This window comes from Melospiza georgiana, chromosome 4 (genome assembly GCF_028018845.1).
Source record: "Melospiza georgiana isolate bMelGeo1 chromosome 4, bMelGeo1.pri, whole genome shotgun sequence".
NCBI lineage: Eukaryota > Metazoa > Chordata > Aves > Passeriformes > Passerellidae > Melospiza > Melospiza georgiana.
Genome location: NC_080433.1, coordinates 50,859,924 through 50,883,080, shown reverse-complemented (window position 1 = coordinate 50,883,080; position 23,157 = coordinate 50,859,924).

Genomic DNA, 23,157 nt, shown 5'->3' with positions numbered 1-23,157 from the left:
CTGTTTTTTGCATAGGTCTTAAGCCCTTTCAAGCCCAACACCTCATGGAGGCTGCAATAAATCTTGAAGAGATTCTTCATTGTAGTCATGTCTGGTAGCTGTGCTGTCATGTGCCAATGTGAGAATGGAAGTCCTGCTCACATTACAAAAACTGACCTAAAGATAAAGAACATTTTAATGGTAAAAAATAGCATTTCACGGAAACTGGAGAATAGGAGATATCTGTAAGTACAAAAGTTAGAATCCCTTAAAACTATGCTTATTTAGCTTACCCTCTTAAACAGCCATGCCACAAAAAGGAAAAAAATAGCTGTTAAATGGGAAAATAAATGCATGGGTTTGAAAAACCTCCAATTGAATTTTACATTCAATGTGAAAAGACTTTAGGAAGAAGTGAGTTTAGTGAGGCACAGAGTTGGGCATAGATGTACCTTGGGATTTCCAAGCCAGACCCATCTACTTCTGGATCTTTTTGGTTCAAACCATACCCTGAGCAGTCCCAGCATGGGCTGCCTCTGTGCCCATTTGTTGTTAGATTGTTAGCTAATGGACCACTGTCCTCTCCTTCTCCAGCTCAGATCCTCGCTGCTGCTGCTCTCCTGCAGCCAGACCAGTTCTCTTTGGTCCAGGGCATCCCTGGACAGCTGTGGTTGATCTCACAGCAGTGCTGAGCCCAGGGCTTGTCTCCTGCTGGAGATTGTCTGGGGAAGATCAGCACCAGGATGTCCTGCTTTCTGCCTCCACTGCTACTTTGCTAAAGAAAGAAGCTTGTGGCAGGGACTGCAAAGGTGGGATTTTGGATGTACACAGCCTCTACCATATTACATTGCATTTCATTGCTTGGCACAAGGAAAGGAGGTGTGCAATCTGCTCAGATGTTTATAGGTGTCAGACCAGGCATACTCTGCTCTTCCACAGTAGAACTTGTGTCTTTTACTCTCAAAACCACTCTGCACTCAGCTGTAAGTTAATACATATTTGGAGACCTCCTGAATAGGTACCACTAGGATTGAGCCTGACTCCTGGTGAAAATGGCTACCTTGGGCATCAGAAGAGCTGTGTTTGAGCCGTTCATATGTTAGAAAAACATTGCAAAGTGATTTGAAAAGGGTGAAAAAAACCATGGCTGGCAGCTCAAATCATGGTACAATGGCACATAGCTTTACTTTCTATACGTGAGTTCCCCTAGCAGTAGTAGTAGTAATAATAATAATAATAAAACCAACAACAACAACAACATGTTTGTTTTGAAAACTTAAATGTTTGAGAAGGTATTAAACCCCTAAACCTGACCTCTTCCAACTTGCTCTCCAGTTCTTTGTTTTTGGAGCTATGACAAGCAACACCAGCAAGAGCCTGTTGTGCTCCAGCTCAGTGATGTTTCCAGATGGTGCAACCCAGTTAGAAAGGTGGTCTGCTGCAAGGAGTTTGCACCTAACAGGTTGGATTACTTATTTGCAGCCAGCACCACAGTCAGAGTTTATTCTTCACAACATACTTCCACAAAAACTAATGTAAAAAATATTTGAGACTTTTGTACTATCTTTAACATGCAATGTATGCTGATGTTCCTGTCTGAAACCTTTATTATAAATCAGCTGGGACAGGGATTTTCACAGCTCTTTTCATTAACATGAATACTGGGACAAGCAGTGAATGAATCATACTCAAAATTTCAAGCTGATGGTTTTGATTACAAAAGCTCATCCCGTAACTCTATGTTTCTGAATATCTCTCAAAATCTTCTGCTTGTTGCTTCTGAATATGCATGGAATGGAGATTGTAATTGTGCTGCAGCGTTGTAAAACTGTTCAATTTGTGAGTCTTTGGAATTTTGTACATCTCTATCTTCTGCAACAAAAAAGGAAATCAGAACATAAAATTAACTTTTTTTCCATCAAAATAGGCCATAACAGCTCTTTTAAACAAGAGATGGAATATGATAGCAAATGATAGAGCTATCTGAAATTGCCTGTATTTGCTCTTCTATTATGTGCTTGTGGTAATTGAAATTAGGTAGAGGTTGAATACCAGCAGGTGTCTTAATTTCAATTCATTTTTAAAAAAATAAATCAGAAATGAATACTAAAAAATATGTACACATATGCTGCTAGGAAGACATTTGACACACTAGATACAACTGTTACCATTTGGAAGTTGTAAAACATTTTTGGCTGCTAATTATCCCCATTTCATGTGTGTGAATGGCAGCAGAGAATTAAAAAGTGAAAGTGCTTTGATACAACAAAATGTCCTTTATATGTTAATGTGAATTCCAGAAGGTTTGTGCAGTTTGAACGTAGCTCTTGCTGGGCAATTGCTGTTACTGAAATGAGCTGCAATAACAAGAGCTTAATACTTAGCTTTGGTACAGGGAGACTTGCAGGAGCCAGGAACTTCCATGAAGCACAAGACAAAGGGGCAACTTTTCAGATTTTTTCCTTAAATATAGCTCTTTCTGGCAATCCCAGAAGTTAAACAAGCACTGGATGTTGTCATTAGACTCGCTGGAGTGAGATTGGAGGTATGTGAGAGACTCCACCTTGAGCTCCCATGGAGGTCAGGGCCAGAGAGCAGAGGTGAGGGGTAGGTGAGATGGGGGTTGCACTCACATAGAGTTGAGTAATGCAGAGTTTGGATAACTCAGTGACAGTCTATCTTGATATAATCCGAAGGGATGGGGCCAGAGAGGTGAAAGAAAGTATGAGTTATGTCAATATGGGACCTATCTAGATTCCTTTCAGGCTCTTGATTTTGGCTGTGCACAACAAGGATGTGCAGCCCCTCCTGTCTCATGCTGTGATTTAGAGCTGTGTTCTTGCCTCTTGGTGGCTGTGAGGATTTTGACATGGGCAAGTTTACCAGATACTTGATTTAAAAATTTTTCCTCTTTGTCTCTGTAAAAATAAATCTCTCTTGCTTGTCTTAAAACCCATTTGGATATTAAAACAACCAGACTTTTATTTTCTCTCATCAAATAGCTTGCTCCAAGAGCAACTTTAGCTTATCATGGGCTGCTTATGGACTGGGGATAAACTTGGCAACAGTATAGATTAACAGAACAGAGAAGAATGTCTCATAATGTTATGAATGGTTTGCTTTGATGTTTCAGAAAGAAACCAGATTTGCTACATAGAACAATCAAAAAAAGAAGCCAAAGGCTTAGAGGGTAACTGGTAAAGTCAACCTCTTCCTTCTCCCATCAAACATCATCTGCTAATCTGGCAGGGATTCTTCCTGAGATGGTGGTTTGCAACCCTTCTCTGAATTGGACCTGCTTCCCCTCTGTGAGCTTGTTCTACCTGCTGGGAATAGGAAATTGGGTGGAACATCTCGTGCAGCTTTGGGGTAACAGCATGTTGTCTAGTGGCGTGAAAATACAGTAACTCAATGAAGGTTAATGTTTGTAATCAATTAAAAAAATTATTTTCTTCCATTCTTCTGTTCTCATTGTACCTCCTCTCACCCATCATGAGAGACACTATGGGTAGTTTTTGTGAAGAACAGCCTGGGAAGAATAGTACTGTTTGCATGCTCCTACTGCCCTTCCATTCCCTGCTGCAGGATTTAGGAGCTGAAGATGTTTGCCAGTAGCAATATTTGGTGCAAAGACTGCTATACTGTGTTTAATGGTGATGAACAGGAATTGGCTCTGCCCTAATGCATTCGTCCAAAGAAGAAAAATGAGGAGAAGTGTCATAAGGGACCTTGTATTTCCAAAATCAGCTCTGAGACACTGTGTACCCACCACAGTGCTATGAATACTCTCACAGACTTAGCATGGTTTTCCATGCTGGAATGTGACAGATGCCAGTCCTCTCTCCTATTGGCAGCACTGCCAGTGTAGCTACACCCTGGTGCAGTGGCTGCTCCCTCTTACATGAAAACATGCTAGTCCCTTTCCCCTGGCACAGGGTCTGTGCCATGTTTTTCATGGAGAAATTATTTATTCTCTATTCCCAGAGGTGATGGTGGCTTGGTGTCATTTCCACGGTGATTCAATTTTGGTGATGGCTCCTCCTCAGGTGCCTTGCCAAGGCTTTGCTTGCAGCTGGCTTTAGGCCACCCTTGATGGCACCCATCTCTTGTTGAATTAAGATGCCTGCATTGGGAAGGGAGAGCTACTGGGAAAGGTATAGCAGGCTGGTGATGTCATGAGGGGGATTTTGGAAAGGCACAGATCCTCCTTGCATGGGCTTCTGTGAGAAGTGCTGTGGGGGAAGCAAGATTCTTTTGTGACAGAATCCTGGCTCCTTGAGAGAACTGTTAACTCACCTGCCCGGCTTAACCTTCCCTTGGTGTCAGCAACTACACTGGCTATCCTGAGGGAGGCCAAGGACAAAGGGGCTCTGATCCATTCTGATCTCCTCAAGAGATCTGTTGCCTGCTCTGTCTATATCAGCCCTGTGTTGGATAAACTATTAGTGTGCTGGCATTTGGTGCAGGCCCCCCTTACAACTTCCCTGGATCCTCATTCATGAAGAGTGATATCCATGACAGACCAACAGCTGCGGTGAGGTAGAAAGTCCCTCCTGGGAGAAGGCATGGACAGTTATGGATTTTTTCCTACCAAAGAGTTTCTTCATAGTGAAGAATTACTTCTATAAGTGGATGAAACTTTGTTCCCATGGAGGCCAAGTCAGAACATCTGTCAGCCTCAGGAGACTGAAAGAGCTTTTTCATCCCCCTCTATCCTGCATCTTCTGCAGGCTTGATCTTTACCCTTTGATCTCCGGATCTACAGCCCTGGAAAAACAACAGTTTCATTGAGTTGGGGCAGAGCCCTCACATCTTCCAGGCTGTAAATCTGACTATTGTGTTTGAGCATTGCCTGTGATGCTTCTTATCGAGATTATTGTTCCACCCTTTCCTGTTTGGTTTCTTTCACAATTCCTTTTGAATGGGCTCCCTAGTAAAGAGCCCATCATAAACAAACACACAGAGCTTTGCACAATGCAAAATAACATTGATTTCCCAGTTTTCCTCCCCAGCGGTATAAAAAATGCACCCCAAATATAAAATGAAAGGATCCCAAAGGGATGGAAATCATCCAAGAAAGTCATACCCTCAAGTGGCAAACCACCACTGGTGTAGCTGGGACCCACCCCCATCCAGTCTCCAGCTTTCCCAGAGTTTTTGTAAGTGGGAGAAGGCAGTGGTGTGTGCCCACAGAGCCTCCCCCACCCCATTCCTAGCAGCACCCCCCACTTCAGCCCTCAGCAAGGTCTCATGTTGATTCAGTGTCCTCTAGTGGCAAACCTGCGACACACACACATGAGAGAACGTGGGGACCCTCTGCCTGGCTTCAGGGGAATCAGAAGGATGTGGCCTTGAAGTAAATATCTTGGGGAAAAGAGGTCTACTGCACACGTCATCCAAGCCACTGATAGAATGTGTGGCAACGTGTTAGCCAAGTAAGTCACAGTGTTACTGCCATCTGCTCCTGTCCTTGGAGTTAGACACGCCAAAAAAGGCTTCTGGAGAGTGCTGGCAGTAAAATATTTCAAGATATGGTGCAGCAGCAGCAACAGCAGTGCTCAGGGGGCTATCAGATTGGCCCCAAAATCTCTCGTCTGTGTCTCTGGGAATAGCACACTCATTCATCATGTTTGTTGGCATAAATTCTTCATGAACCTTTAATTACTTAAAATATCATAACAAAATTGCATTTAAAGTGCTTTCAGTGATCCCTAAAATTTTATTGCAATTTCTAGCTCTTTGTTTTTCCCCAACCTCTATTCCCATCCTACCAAATTCTTCTGATCTCTGTTGTTGGAAGCTATTTCCCGATCTGTGATTTAGTGATTTCAAATGCCTTCAGACTTTGGGTATGTTTTCTGTCTGGAGATGGACTCTGGCTAAGCTCATTTCTAGTGGTGACATGAAGGCATGACTTGTTATTTTGGCATGCAGCACAAGTCGATAGAGAAATCAGATCAAATGGATCTCTGCATTAGACGAGCTTCCTGGAAAAGATGATGCACTTTTAGTTGTTATCACCACAAGCTCACAATTAAAAATATGTCATGACATTACCACTAAGGAATAATGAATCAGCTTCTCAGATAATGGAGTGTTTATCCACACCAGAACACAACATTTTTAGCGGCTGTAAAATGCCCCAGAATATCTTTCTGTGCTGTAAAACCACATATCAAAACTTTAGCCATAATCATCCTTCCACAAATGTGAAATTGAGCACTGTCTAGTATTTTCCTTAAACAGATGCAGAAAAGACGTTTTCTTCCCCTCTCCTCCCTCTTCCTTCCCCCCTCCTTTCTTTTTTTCTGTCACTGAAGGGCAAAGAAGACTCTATAAAATATCTGAGGCTTTTCAGATGGCACTGGTTGGCTGGTTTTATTCACTGTATTGGGACAAATCAAGACTGCAAAATGACCTTATTTCTACTTTTGTTTGCACAAGGTTTTGCATCAGAAAAACTTGTCTGAACATGTCCAAGATACTTTTTTCTTTAATAATCTGCATTGTTTGGATAAAATGCAGAGGCAGTTCTTGTAGGTTGTACAGGAACCCAGAACTTGTCCCAGCCTTACCAAGTGTTGAGACCCTCCTAAGCCACCCGAGACATCCTCACTCTCTGGTCTCAGTGAAATTCCCTTGCAAGGCAGAACCACTTTGGAAAACAGGCTTAAGGACTTCAAAATTAAAGGCTGCTCTTGGGATCCATCTAGAAGGGAATCAGCAGCAGCTATCCACTAGGAGAAACCCAGAACCTGACTCTTTACCCTGGTGAGGCAGGCAGAGGATGTGCTGAGGATGGCAGATGAGAGGATGGTAAAACACCTCTGGTCTTATCAACTGGTTGGACGAGGCCACAGCTGTGTAAATACAGGTTTGCTGCCTTCTGCCACTGGGACAGATGCTGAGTTCGTGTCTGGCCATTGCCAGTGGCAGCAATCACTCCATCACTCCCTGTCTCAGTGGGCTGCAGAAGTGAACAGTCTGGCCCTTCTGCACCACGTCATCCCTCCGCGTTTCTCCCTTGCAAGGAATATCCACTTCCAATCCCTCAAACTGAGCATGGCAAACCCCAACTTTTCCCATGTCACTGAAAGCTTGGTGCTGGTTCAGATGGTGCTCATTGCATTATCTATGCCCCAGGAATGGATGGAAAAGGCAGGGCTCACACTAGGAGAAGGCAGTGAGTCTGCTTTAGGGCTCCACTGGAGGTATTTTGACTCACATGCTCCTTGTTGCTGCTGTACATGGAAGCCCAAGGGAGCTGGGAGCATCTGCCTCTGTCTTAACTGAACTGAGCTGCTCCTCTGTCTGCAGAAATAATGTTCCTTGTAACTCTTATCGAACTTTGTCTTTTCCAGCATGTTCTTTAAACCTCTCTATATCTTCCTGCTCTTTCACCTAACTGCTGGCTGGGAAGAGGCAAGACATTTTCTGTCTGGCTGGAGACAGCCAAATGGGCCAGAGGAAGAATACTTGATTTAGTGATTTTCCTATGGTGAAGATTTGGATCTCTTCTCCCTCTAGATGCTGATTTTCATGCAACTCTTAAAAATGTTAATTTTTTGAGGACCGTGAGGTCATGTCAGATTGCATTAGAACAAGCCAAAATTGGTCCAGAAAACTGCAGGAAGAGCTGATGGAGAGAGAAAGAGAAATTACAAATTCTTCATTTCCATGGGAACCCAGGCTAACAGGAAGATGTTTATTCTATCAGTCCAATCTGAGTAGTGAAAATATATAACAGATAATGTGATTTGTGAAACTTCAGGCTGTGACTTTCAGTGTGTCTGCATGCCCTCATGCATCTCCACCATCTATTCCTTGTTACCACCCAACCAGCAATGCTGGCTATGAATGTCAGCAATGCTGTCCCGTGATCCTGCAGGGAACAGCAGAGTAGCAGTTCTCTGGCCAGCTCTCACTCCCACTCACTTTGTGCATGGCAGGGTATGTGGAAGCTCAACAGAGATGAGAGGAAATGTGTTTTATGACTGGAGAGTCTAGATCCTACTTTTATGTGCCCAAATTCTTTTGTTGTTGGACCAGAGTTCAAAAGCTGTAGAGGAGATTTCCAATGGATCCATTGTGAGAGATTCTCAGTGAATTGAGGCACCCTCATATGAATACTACTGATGGACCACAGTTTTAATTTGACATTTTGCTTCAGACTACCTAAAATTTTTGCATTTATGTTCTGAAGAGTTATTTTGTAAGACAAATGAATAGTCCTGTATGGCTTTATCTCTCCAAGCACCTCTTTGCCCCCACTCCCCCACCCCTCCCCTGTATCCTGGAGGAGATGCACCAGAATTTGATGCCTCAGAAGAAAAGGGAAGTTTTCATGCTGTTCTACTAGTGTGGTGCCATGTTTCTTCTTGGAGAGACAAGGTGATATAGTGATAGTGCATATGCTTTCTTCTGAATAGGAATTTGACAAAAATTCCCACAATTAGCTATTCAGTAAACAAAGGCATAAAGGTCAGGCCTGATCAAGTAACTGATTAAAAAACAGAAGGATTTGACTTGATAACACATAGATCTGTCTTGAATGATGGTTTAAAACTATTTGTCTTCATAAGCTGGTGGAAGAGGGAGTGAAGAAAATCAGACATTAATCTTGCACATAATGATTTCTCTAGTTTAATAAAAATAGTGTGACTCACTAGTCAGATGGACCAAACTCAGCTACCCAACACAATGATACAACATCATATTAAATACTGCATATGCATGTGGAAAGAGTAATTTGAGCTGGAAAGGATTTTTAGTTACTTAGAAAATCAGATGTCATTTTGGATAGCTCAGTGAAAACATCTGGTGCAGAGGATCAAAGCAAATGCTATTTTGGGTTGGAGTAGAGTGCTATTGAAAGTAATATGATAACATAATGTTTCAATCAATAGCGTTTGGTAGGCTGTGTTCAGCTTCAAATGTAGAAGTACAGCCAAAGAAGCACATTGGAAAGAACTAGATTTTCAGAGGTGCTGAAGAGAGAGGTGGGTGCTGGGCCAACAAGGTGTCTGGGCTCTCCTCCTCATACTGTCATTGGATTGTGGGACAATTAAATCAACTGTTAAACACTGTTTCTTACTTGCCATGAGGCAGGCAGTTGGAATTGCTCAGTTATGGCAATGGTAGAGACTCCAGCACTAGAAATCTTTACCCCAGGGCTTGTTTTTTTTTATCTCCACAAGGATTCAGGGATCCTCTAATCTGTGTTGACATGAGGAGAGGGTACACAGCAATCCTTAGCCTTAAAATCAGGATCAAACAAGAGAGAAAGGAGAACATAAGGAGAAAATGAGTGACAGTTTAGCGATTACATAAATATTCTAGAAACACGTTTGAAGTAGAGGAAGAAGCGTGACGATTAATTTCTCACTGAGGAAGACTGGTGAACGGCAACAGACCCAGCAAAAAAGCTGTGTTCCTAGTTCATCCACATTTATGTGGACAGATTATCCAGGTTTAAAATCACCAGATATAAAATATTTTGTCCATGTCTGAAGACTTTTTGTTGTCCTAGAAAGAAATATGTCCCATGTGTCAAAACAACACCTGTTTTCTTTCCTTTGACCAGTCTACAAAGAATAAGATGGGTCTGAAATAATCCACATTAGGTTCTTTACTACCAGATTTCTGGCTCCAACATAATTTTACCCATGAGGGGCTTTGTACATGCACTAAAACAGTGAACATTTTGATAAATTAGTTGGTTTAGTAAGGACTGATGAATTTTATCATGAACTAGTGGAGAAATGCAAGGCCTAATCAGTCTAAGATGGATGGGGTTTACTGAGGAGAGTAGGAGAATTCCAAGTAAAATCCATTGGGGAAATGTCAGTATTAACTTCAGCTGATTTACAGAAACATAGAATTGTTAAGGTTTTAAAAGATCTCTAAGATCATCAGGTAAGAAATTCTGCGTCTAATGAAGTGAAATCAGATGTAGGATTACAAACAAGATGCAGGCATTTATGCCACAACAAAGCAAATCCATGGGAATATGGGGGCTATAATGGAGCGTAAACCAAACAGCAGCCAGCCGTATGCAGAGCAGGAGCAGGAAGCAAGAGTCACAAAAAAACCCAAAAGCATCATCACAAAATTATTAAGGTTGGAAAAGATCTCTTAGATCACTGAGTCAAACCTGTTGCAGTGGTTAAATTTACAACTTTGTTTCCCACAGTGTGCAAAGCCAGTGTGAGACCAGGGTTGCAAATGCAGTGGACTATTGTCAGGCCTTTTAAAAGCAGTTACTGCCACATTTAGGTGTATCTAATAAACCTGGTTGAAATTCCTCCCCATTCTGCAAATGCTTGTTTGCAATGAGGACTGATGGACCTCTGTGTCCAGTAGCAAGGCATACAGATCTGAAAAATTGGATGTAAAAGTATGCAGAGGCTGAAACTTTCATTTATTTTGCTCAATTTCAAAATGAAAAGTTTTTAGACAGTAGTGACCACTCTACCTGCAATGACAGCCCTCACCTGGGAACATCTCCTCTGCCACATTTCTCTGGCTTAAAGGACAAGCAGGTCACCCTTCAGCTGTGTAAAGTATCATTGATCTTGGTCTTTGGGCTACAGGCTGAACTGCAGCCTCAAGTTGCCGATAAAACCATCAGCATGGTACTTAGCCTAGAGAAGCCCACGCCAGCCGGGACCTTTTAGCACAGCAGCAGTACAAATGTTAATAATAAATCAGGGAATGGTTGAGAGATTTGCCCTAAAAGGAAATCTCCCAGCTCTATTCTTTCCAGCTATGTTGTTTCTGGGAGGTTGCTGTGCTGTTTTCCTACCAAATAAAAAGACCATTTTTCCCCCTCAATGTGAGATGCCAAGTCTTGAGGTCCCACTGCTCTGAATAATTAAGAACAGAAAGTCCTTTCCTACAATGTGACCTAGGCCTTGTGATCCGTTATGGTCTTCTGATTTCTGATTCTGACTTAAAATTACCAGATCTTGAATTCAATATGAGGCTGAATAAGTAGTTACTCATACATGCAACCTGATTTCATCAAATGGAGCTAGCTGAGCATGACTGCTTAGCTGCTGGCGTAAAGAGCTCATGACCTGCCTGCAATGACCGTATGGTCATTTTTAGCAACAGTACATTTTACTTCCTTTTCAGATTTAGGGCAAGGATGTTCCTGGACACAGGAAAGAAGCACAGTATCCAAGATTCCATGTGAAGAAGAGGAACTGACTAACTGAGCAAAAAGTGGGGCAAGAGTCGTCAGCTGAGCATGTCAAGCCCATGAATCAAGTTGTATTATTATCTTTTGGTGGTTTTTTTTAGCCAGCTTGCTAAACCTGTGATTCAAGTGGGTCTTAGGAGGCAGCAAAGGGCAGTCTGACCTCTTGTAGCCCTTGAGGGATGCCACTGTGATTTTTCCAAAGCATCAGGTGTTTGTTTATTCCAGAGGACTGGCAAAATGCAAACTCCGGATTAGAGCTGCCATCCTTGAGCAACTGCTACTGAATTGGTAAAAGCTTTGCTTCAATAACACCTGGATGCAAACCAAAGATGGTCTCAGAGTTTGACCATGGAGGTCTTACCTATAATTCTTCCTGTTCTCAGTTAAAAATTTTGTTTTGTGGCTGTTTTCCTGCCTGTAGTTTTGCTGTTGTGTAGTTCTGTGTTTCAGCCCAGAAATGGGCTGAAATACCTCATCTGTTACCTCATCTGTTACCTCATCGGTTAAAGAGGTGTTAGATAATGATACTTAGTCAGTTAAACAGCAATCCAGGACTCTTCAGATTTCATATGAGGACATATTTGTAGATGTTAAGGCTGTTGAACAAACTTACATTTGTGGCCCTAATTTGATTACAGAGTTATGAACAATCAGAAAGTATGAAAGGTAACATAAGCATTGTGCAGAACCCTGAGAGAGGCTGGAAGGCAACCTGGCAGAGACAAAACTAGCAACAGAGGTATCTGAGAATTACTTGGTATAAATCTCCCCTATTATCAAATTTCCCTGTGGCCTCCACAACCAGTAGAAATCTATCTATAGAAAAGCTTATGGACAGCTGCCAGTAGATGATGCCTGGAAATCAGGAATGAGACAGCTGGTGCTTGACCTTTCTTTACTTGATCCTGATTTATAAAAAAAGCTGGAAATCTCAGGACTCCCATGACTCCAGTGGGAATCACCCTTTCCAGCCCTGTGGAACAGCCTTCTCAGAAGATCTATAAGCCACAAGTGAAATTTTCCATGTCCTCTGGAGACTTCCCCCAGCTTGCCGTTGAATCATACCCCCAAAGGGAGTTTCAAAGATGTTCATTGATGGTGATTGATTTTTTTTCCAAAACTGACCCTGGAGTCCTAGAATAGGCCACACAATTGCAGCCTGAGAAAATCTAACAACTATGCAACAGATCCAGAAAATTGCACAGTAAGACTTAAAAACTCTTAGCACATTGCCTAAGTGGCACAAGGATTTTCAGAGATGCATTGATGATTAAAATAAACCTGGCACATTGACTAAAACTTGCAGGAAAAAGAGTGAGTTATATAAGAACTCTCCAAACCTTTAATCCAGAGATAAGAACAAAACAAAAAAAAAGTCTACCTCTTCTCTGTCTTTGTCCTCTGCTGCTGTGGCCTGTTCCTCAACTTAGCAAATGTAGCTCAGAAAAATTTAACACTTCACACTAATTTCCAGAATTCCGGGGCCTCCCAGTAGAGGGAAGTATTGTTTCATTTCCTTTGACTTTGAAAGGCTTTGCCAGGGGAAATAAGGCAAAAGTACAGAGAGATCAATAATATACAAGGAAGGAGATGGAAATGATCACTTAGACCTTAGTCTTGCAGGTGCACGCCTCCTTGCATAATCAGGAACTCAAAATAAATGAATGCGTAAAAGCTGCAGGATCAGGCTCTACATCATTTAATATTCATGTGAAATACACAGAAACCGTACCAAAGAAAGTCCTGCAATGGAAGCTAAAAGTGCAAATTAATTTTTTCCCTGCTATTATCTGTGCTTTCCTAGATGATAGTGTGTAGCCCAAGCTTTTGCATGTTTCCTTACTGCTGTTACGTCTGTCAGCTCTAATTATCCAGGGGAAAGTGGGAATGAAATATCTGAGTCATACAGATACCATGGCTTCCCAAGGCAGCTCTGCAAACAGCCAGCTTGAATTTCAGCATGATGCTGCCAGGTGAAATCATTCAGGGAGGTCTTCCCAATGATGGTGTGTTGTCCCGTGGGTGCTGGAAGCTAGCTGAGGTGGGCTCAGGGTCATTGCTCCTGAGCTCCTCGAGCAGGAAGCAGGAGGGAGTCAGGCATGGAGCCTGCTCAGTGTACCAGCTCCTGGTGCTGTGCTCTGGACCTGTGGATGTGATCTTTCCATCTGGCTCAGTGGGAACAGAGCTGTGCCCAAACCAAATAAAACTGATTTGGGTGCCTCAACCATACTAAAAATACTAAAAATATTAGAACCAGAGTATAAACTCTGACAGGCATCCTTAATTATTCACACACTCCTCAGCTGATTTTCCCCTGTGCTAATTAACTCTCCTGCAGACCAAGATAGACAGGGACAATTCAGAGAGCATGGGCTGGAAGCAGAGTGGACATAGTCATCCTAGTCTGGGTTAAAAGTAAATTTGCCCATATGGACATGATCTATGTGGTGTGCACAGAGCCACACTGCCTGAGTAGAGACTGCTTTGTTCTTTCTGTCCTGTGAGGTGTTATCTGCAGAGGGATTAAATTGCTGGCTGGTGAGGAGAGCAGATGGAACGGACCATGTTGCAGAGCCTTTCTTCTCCTCAGCCTGACCATACCTTACACAGCTTTACTTTTTCAGGTGCTGGTATCAGTGTGAGTTCCAGCACCATGAACTGCAGCACTGGCTTGGTGCCCTGGGTAATCATCAAGGGCTGTACTGTTCAGGGATCCCTTCTCCTGCTGCCCCATCCGCACGCCTCTTAGAATCCCCTCCAAACTTACCCTTGATGCACCTCATGGGAGGTCTCAGAGGTGACTGAGTGAATCCTCTTCCCTGTGCAATAAATGAGATGATCCTGCTATAGTGTTAATAATTTCTCCCAGCATTTCATCCCAGGTTCATCCAGCATTTCATCCCCTAGATTCATCCCAGGTCCTGTGATGAATCTAGTCTTGGTTCCTTAGCAGTTCAATGCTATTTGCAAAATTTCTTTTTCCAACCAACACAATGCTGCCATTTTCCCAGTAAAGGCAAAGACAGGATTTTTGTGCACTTGAATATGATTGTTTCATGCTTTGTTATCTTTCCTACTACTCATGGCAGCAGTAATTAAAGGTTTAATGACTGAAACTTTGTACTTATGGACCATGCCAATTATGTTTTTTTTCCTACCTATAAATACCATCTAAAGTTGTTCTTCCTTATTTCCTTTTTCTTGAAATCAATGAGATAAAATCTGTCTTCCCTCTACAGAGTCAAGACAGATGCACCCTCTCTCTCCCAGTTCAAAAGTAAATTAACCCAAGAACTTGCCTGGCATTTCCTCAGCTGTAACTGGGGAAAACACTTTTTTTCCCCATCTAATTCTGGGAAATTTGTCATTTTAAAGTCAGATTTATTTCTGCGTCCCCACTTCTGCTGACTGCCTAATACCTCAGGAATCACGTGAAATTATTCTGCGTGCTACAACTTGTGGTGGCTTCCTCAAAACATGAGTCAAAGAGTTGGGCAGACAGCACACCACTACTCTCTGCATGGTAGCATAGAGCAAATAGTGACTGTATATGATCTGTCTCCATATTCAGCTCTTATTCAATCAATTTGAGAGTGATTTTTTAAAAGACAGGGGTGGGTATGGCAGAAAATCCTCCTCACCTAGTTAGTGGTATTTGTGAGGATTAGTATGTCATGCTTTGCAGGAGCAAGAGCCTGTTATGCTCTTTACACAAGCATGAGCAATAGGGAAACAGCAATGTAAATATTATTCTAAAATACACCTTTTTCTTGTGCACATTGTGGCTTACTGAGTGTAGAGCTATTTAACATTGCCAGAAATGTCAGAGAAATTTTCTTTCCTCATACAGAACATCAAATGTAAGCAGAACATCAAATGCAAGTTAACATAGACAGATTAACTCAGAGAACAGGTATCAGTTGATTTGTTTTAGCATCAATTTTACTCATAACCTGGAAGTTAAGGGATACCAGACAGCTGCCTTCAGTGACCCTACATATGGTGACAGATGAGTGTTCACTGGTGAAAGGACTTCAGCACTTTGAAATAACACTTGCCTTCTGTCATATTACTGCTCTTTGCTGGAGATGCTGTCCCATGGCAGAGCCACTGGAAGGGATGTGTGAGTGCTCATCCAGGGTTTCAGAGCACGATCTGCCTGCTGGGCTCAAGTTGCTCTGGCAAGCCCTGGAGAGGATGCCTGGGCACTGCTGGGTGCAGGGCTGGGGAAGGTGATCCTGATGGCCAGCAAGCAGCTGTGTCTGCTGTCACTAGGTCCACTTTTCTTCCTTCTTCTGGACAGATTTAGTGTCTGACTATTAGCAGTATATAAGATTTTGCTAATGCTGAAAACTCTTGTCAGAGATATGTGGCTGCATGCTTTCTCCAGGCAGAAGTGTCAGCAGAATTATCCACAGGCACCAGCCAGGGCAAGTGTCTGGCTGTTTCTGATTCCTTTGACTAAAGGCTGTTGCTGGGTCTAGCATGGAAGCATGCCAGTGAGCAGTGCCAATTAGGAAAGGGCATTTAACACAAAAAAAGATCTAATCAGTGTCTAGTAAACAGAGACATCTTGCCTTGTGTCAACAATACACTGGGCACATGGCTACAGCTTCCTCCAATTGTGTGTCCTCCAGTACACAACTTTGCAGCTAGAATAGCTCCCCACATAAGCTGGTCTTAAAAATTACATTGTTTTAGGCTGAGGCTCATCAGTATGATGACAGACACCGTAAAAGAAAAGGCAAAATGTAATTCCTTATATTGCATAAATCTCAGGACTGGATTCGTGATTTTTTTTGCTGTTGAGCTTCACCCCTGCCTTCCTTCTTTCTACCTATTATATGTAAGATTGTAACTGTGGACAGAGGGCAACTGCTAAACGTTTTCTTAAAGATGGGACAAAATTTCATTTACTACTACTACAACTTTACACATTTAATTTCTGACTGGGATCTACTTCATTGAGTTTAAAATCTATAAGAATTTTGGATATAATTAAGCAGAATTCTTTGAAAGGACATGTTAATATTATCAGTAGATCAATGGAAACTGAGCACAAATGTATAATTTCACATTCAACTCAACTCAAGTATCTGTGTGCAGAGTAAATGTAAATATAAGGTGATTTTAATCCACATATGTGAAATATTGCACATTTTGTTCAGTACGTCACATGCTTGGCATATCACATTTTGTGTTCGTGGTTTCAATGAAAATCAGAGAACAGTGACACCCCAGAAGAAATCTCAGCAGATTATGCTGTAATTGATATTTTATATAGAGGTGACAGACTCTATGAATAAACCACATGCTTAGTGCGTGCATAATTGTTTTCCATTGTAATTTAATACACGGGAATCCTTAAAACAGAAAAAGGGAAATTATTTCAGGAATAGGTAGAATATGTTCCTTGCTGTTCAGGTTGCCACTTTTCTTTGGGTGCATGTGAATCTTTTTACTTGCTTTTAATGGAGCAACTTCATGCCAGCCAATGGTAGATGTATGTTGCATCAAGTCTGCATACCTTAGCAGAGATTATCTAACTATTCAGGGCAAACAGTTAACCCCATATTTCCTAACTGATGTTCATTGTCATAGGAAGATGATGTATTTTTATAAATACTTTTGTTTTCCTCAGTTCTGGAGGATTTCAGTTGAATGTTGGATTTCCCACAAACTATTTCCCATCACTTGTTTCAGCCCCAAGTGACCAGTAATTCATACAATACATGGTGCGTTGGCTGCCTCCGTCTCATGGGATTGTGCTTGCTCTCTCACTGGCAAGCTGAAACTTTTCATGCAGACTTGAATGGGTCCCTCGGGGTTTGGACCTTTCTGCAAATATATATTTGTGTAAGTGTTGCTATAGCAATGTGTATTATCTGTCACAGCTTGCAAGTCTCCTCAAAGCAGAAGCAATCATTCTGATGAACGCATTTGCACATCGGTGCTTTTCAGGTAATTTCCTTGCAGGAGAATTGTCATGAACAAAGTATTTCTCTGTTCAGGAATGAGAAAAGTGAAACACATGGGGGATACTTTAGCAGATGTTGTAGAAAAGTTAATATTTCCCTACTTCCTTGCCTTCTGCACTCCAGCTGAAGGAGAACGGTTTTGTATCTGTTCAGAAGTGGGGCTTTTTTGAGTCCAACAGGGCAAAAGAATTGCCTTTATTACTGACTGCTGATTAAAGAACAAAAAATGCTGTGCCTGGCTTCATGGTTCCATTAAGGGAATGCTCAGAATATCTTTCAGAGCCTTTGTTCCTGGGATTTACAGATTATTGCTAGTACACATACACTGGCTTAGTACATATTATTCAGTGATGGTGAGACATCTGGTTAATAGAAAAACCAAATATGGAATTGAAAAAAATCCCCTTTGTCAGGGAAGTAGTCTAGTTTGACTGTAGGAGACTTTTCTTATTTTCATTCTAGTGATTTGCTTTGTGGTGTTTGCAGTGATAACCAGTCATAATATTCCATCAGGCTGTACTAAGTACTACAAAAAAACTTTTCACATGTGCACATAGCCGTGTCTTTCTCTGATCTGACATTGAATCTGGAAGATGTTGACTGAGGACTGTGGGACTTAGTTGACTCCAGTATTTCAGCAAAACTTCCCTCTGCTGCATAAATAACCTACCCCTGGTGGTGGTTTCGCCTCAGAGTGGCTGGAGTACAGACTGAGGTGGTGTTAACTGCATGCTCCCAGTTTCTGAAGTTAAGGGTTGATCCCTTTGCTGCTGGTGGCACAGAGTCTATGGGAGGGAAACAATTTCAGTCCCATCCAGAGGATAATATTGATACTTTTTTTTTTTTTACTGAAATACTGAACTTGTCCTTGTCTTTCTTTTGTACCTGAAGCCAGGTAGAATATTCCCATTTTACCAAAATACATGTTCATGGATTTGGCCATGTATATGATTTTATGTAGGAAAATGAGTCACCTCAGACTGGGTTGCCTGAGTCATCCCACTGGGAATTGTTAGTCTGAATGCATTTCAATGTATTTCATGTAGTTGTACTATGAGGTCTTGGGCATTGGAGACAATTTCAGGGAAACTTGTAATCTGAGTAATCTTTTCTTTGATTTCTCAATAGCCTCTAGGAGCACAGCTGCTTTAATTGCCAGCTGTTTCAGCCACAGATTGTGTGTACATTTGCCCAGCTTGATATAGGTGAGGTTAGAAGGAGTATTCAGCATCTGGTAGCCTCCTAATGAGCAATACGAGGAACAACCACATTTCGTGCTACAGCCTATGGTTTGGCATCTGATTTCCTGGAGAAAATAATGGGGAAATAATTTTCTGTTGTGCTTGTATCTGCCCAGTTACTCACAGGTATAAAAACAGGGGTAATTATCATGTTTGTTTTCTTTGAGCCTGGATTGTAAAAAGGGCTATTTGTCATTTTGCAGAAGGTTTATAAGAAGAAATTTAGAGGGCAAAATAATTATTAAGAGCAAAGGGGTAAATTAAGACATCTCAGGCAACACCAGAAGATTCATATCAGTTCATTGCAAGTTCTAGATAGATGTAATTTATATAACTCTGTAACTGAAGAAGGGAAACAGGTGGCTCCTAACCCCTGAAACAGGGCTTTGAGAATGTAAGTAGGGCACCTATTTCTGCCCACTAGTGATATATTAGGCCAAAGTGCCTCTGTGTGGTGAGGAGGTTTTAGAAGCCAAGGGGAGACCCATAGGAAACAGTGAATAAAGTGAGGTATATGAAAGGTGCCTGCCTCAGCAGCTGCTTCTTCCTGGGAAGTTCAGGAATGTTTTGTGCCAAGTCCTCCAACTTTGCTTAGGATAGACCCAGTTAAAGGTGGGGATTCGAAGGAGAAGTGTCAATCCTGTTATGAGCACTTGTATTAACTCCTGCATGTGGAGTTTATTGGGTTAGTCTGACTGTGGCAATCTGGAAACTAGCTCTATTGCTTGAGCTGCTAGCGAAAAACCTAAGCTCAGCCTTCTTGGGAGGAAAGGGTGGCAAGATTGGGACAGTCTGTGGTAGAAAGGACAGAAGCTCCACCTCGGTCAGAGAGTGAAAAGGAGGGTGATGCTGATGGTACACAGTCATTGCTTCCGGCTGTCTGCCAGCTTCCCCTGAGAGGAGGTACAGACCCTTCTTTTGGGAATAAACAGGTAATAAATTATGTGTAGACAATCTGGTACTGAGGCTAGGATAACTTTCCCAAACCTCAAAATAAATGAGCCAGAAGAGGTGTGTGCTGCATGTAGAGCTGAATGAATGCTGTGGACACTTTCCATTCATGTGTGTGGAGCTTTGAAACATCCACTTCAAAGTGTCCTGGAGAGCTGCAGCCAAGCAAGCGTCCTTTTATGTTTAGTTTTGCTTCTGCTGGGAGATAAACACCTTCTGTTTTGCTGTTAGTAACAGCATATGGTTGCCTGCCCATTTTATGTAGCAAAATTAGGACATCTTGATTTCCAAAGTTATCATTATGGGATGCATTGGGTTTAGAAGCTGGTTCACCTGGTGGACAAGGGGAGCCCTGGTGGGGAGGCTGTACAGGACATAACTCTTGTCTGTGCTAATGCTGTGCCAATGAAGGCAGCAGCTCTGCAGCACTGTGAATGCCCCCACCACCTCTTTGTCCAGAGGGTACTGGAGTATCCATCATGTGTCCTGCATAGCTGGAAACAACATCTCTTACAGACTCTAATGCTTGTGAGCCAGTTGGCACACCCAATTTTTTTTCTTTGGCTTAATTGGAAATGAATAGCTGGAGCCAATGTTGTTGGCTTCAAACACTAGCCTAACATCATCTGACCCAGGTGTGGAATAGGAGGCTACCTGAGATCCCTTTCATCTTCATATATCTCATACTCTTAAGAGAACAGTTTTTATCACCCAGATTCAGCACAAGATTTTAAGTGTTTTCAGGAAGTGATGATTTAATTAACCAAAGCCATGCTTGTTTTTTTTTTTTCCAGGATGGTACTAGACAACACAATATGCCATGGAAGTATTGACAGTCTTGCCACTACAGCACCAAGGCTGAGCTCCACAGAAGGAAACTCTGTGACTCTGAGCTCACCCTGGACCCTCAGCCAAAGCATTGTCCATGCTGGGTGTGAGTGGCCCTTGCCCATTGCCAGGAGAGGGGGAGGCCAAAAACTGTAAAACCCCCCTGGAGCCCACAGCACTTTGGCAGGCAGGTTAATAGAAACAGATGGGGCTCTGCCAGAATTTTGTTGCAATTACACAATTTCAGTAAAATTTCCACTGAAATTTAAAGTCAAACGAATGGAAATATTCCATCTATAGCACCACCTAGACCTCTTAGTGAGTAATTGCTGACTAGCTTTCTTCACTATTGTGTCAGCCATTAAGAACCAGGAGGGTTTAATGAAATGAACACCAGATCCAGCTATTCTGACTTACCTAGGCCTGCTGCCCTTCTTGCCCTTCTTTCAGATAGATGCTATTGAATAGAACCTTTGATTATTTATGGACTAGAGATGATTTTGCCTTCTAAAGAACACCCCATTTTTTCCCCCTTACTACATCCAGAGCTGAAATATTCATTACTTCTGTTTTTGGTTTTTTTTTTTTTTTTTTTTGGGTTTTTTTTTTTTTTTTTCCTATATCACTTCTGGCATTCTTGAAACATGCATTTAATGACATACCTCTATGGCCACAAAAATTTCCAACATTTTCACTGATTTTTTTTCTCCTTGAAGATATACCTTTTACTTTTCTTTAACTCCCTTCATTCATTTACTACATCTGTAACTGTTTAATCAAAATAGCCTCCTGACACAAGGAAATTGTACCTCAAGCATCATCAAGACAGAGCAGAGCTGATGCTGCAGGGAATGAAGGCTGCCTAACTAGAGGGGAAGGAGAGGTCAGGGTGGATGTTTGTGGAATGGGTGTTGAGCATGTGTCTGGGGCTGCAGTGCTTCCCTCATTAGCAGGCAGGCTGCAAATGCTGGCTGGCCATGGGCATGGTTCTCACATGAGCTCATTGATGCTGGAGCTGTGTGTAGACCAGTATATTTTGGGCTGTGAGAATGCATCAGACAAGTATGTAACAGTGGGAAAACCTGCACCTGCAATGATAGGAAGTATTTATACATAGTGGCACCATGTGGTGTGGGCTCCTATACTATAGTTAGTGATATACTAAATTTAGTCCCATACTATATTTAGTTGCCATACCATGTATCCCAGCTAATCCAAAGAATGAGGCATTCAATATCTCACAGATAACCCCACTTTTAACACCAGCCATTCACCATACCCAATGACATCAATGCAGCTCTATGAATAGATAGAAAACAGGGAATTGCCAAAGGGTTATTCTATGAAGGGGCTGCCATCTTGCTCATCTGCAAATACATGGATACACAAATTTCTCTCTTAAAAGGGAATGAAGTTTTAGCAATACCTGTGTTAAGGCTACCACCTTGACTCTGCTTGGTTTTCAAACAAAAATTCTTCTCCTGCTGGACTCAAGCAGATGAAGAATAATCTGCAGTCTTCAAAAAATTCATTTATTATACATTAATGGATGGTCTAATAACAAAAATCCTCACCAAGCCTTCTGTCAACATTGCAAAATGAATAAGAAACTCCAACAACCAGCATTCTCAGCAGTGCTAATAGTTAGTGAGCAATATTGCCCTTACTCTCACAGTGTGCAGCAGCAGCATATCACTGTGACCAATGCATTTTAACTCAAAACCTCAACATTTTATGACCCCTCTACCCCTGTATTTTTTTTCCTTTAAAAGGAAGTGAGTTATGCCATAGTTCTGTTACTTTTCTTGACGTCATCTGTATATTTTGGGTGGACTACATGAATTCCTAAGTCTCTACACTCAGCTGTAGTCACAATACATGTTTTAACTCTGAAGTAAAGATGCAGTTACAAATTCATGCATACAACTCTCAGTAATAGTAACAGGAAGAGAGGTATGGTGGTGTTTTCCTACTAATTCTGGTCCATGTTAAAGTTCTCTTCAATAAAAAAGCAACATTATTCATATTTATTGGCTTAAACTAAAAATATTATTGGCACTATTTTCTTTAAAAAATTCAGAGGCAGACTTAGCATTCATAAGGGAGTGTTTCCCAGTATATTAAGGATACAGTACTCAAGTGAGCTTATAATACTGCTCAGAAAGGAAGCATTTAACATGAAATATATATATTCCTTTCCAGTTATTCTGTAAGTATGCACAATTTATGCACACACAGACACACAAACAAATAGAATTTTGTGTGAAGGCAAGGTGGGAGCACAGACAATTTTTGAGTACTTCACAGCCTTCTGAATCTGCAGGTTTTTGAGTAAAATGTGTTTACTCAACAGATTTCCGAGTCAGAAAATGAAAACTCCTTTAACATAAGCTTGGATTTGTGTAAGTGTGATAAACCCAACAGTGGCACCTTCCCACTCCTCTCTGCTAAAGAGTCAGCAAGACCCCTCTGGCTGATATTCCTTGATGTGTGCAGAGAGCATATGTAGTGACTACTCCACGACACAGCCCAATTCATGATTTGACTGTTAATTAAACATGAACATAGCATGGAATGCAATGCTTTTTTCCTTGTCTTGCACATCTGTATAGCTCAATACACTTGAGATTGTCAATAATGCTGTTACCCTTGCATGACTTAACCATACAGGATGTTGTTAAATGCTGATGTATGCATAGACAAGATGAGGTACAGCAATTGAACAAGTAATTCAAATTTGTGGTGTACAGTGGCAACACAAAATTTCAAGACATGTATCAAGAATTCTCAAGAGGAAAACATCTTGAAATTTATTATAATGTAAGTAGTAAACATATGAATGTGTTTTTACACAGGTAGCAGTTAGGTCTTGCTACAGGTACAGTTAAACCACTGGTGAATAAAAACAGACCTTTTACAAACCCACCAATTCAATATGTTTCCTTCAAAATAATATTAAGTGTGTGGCTATGAAAAC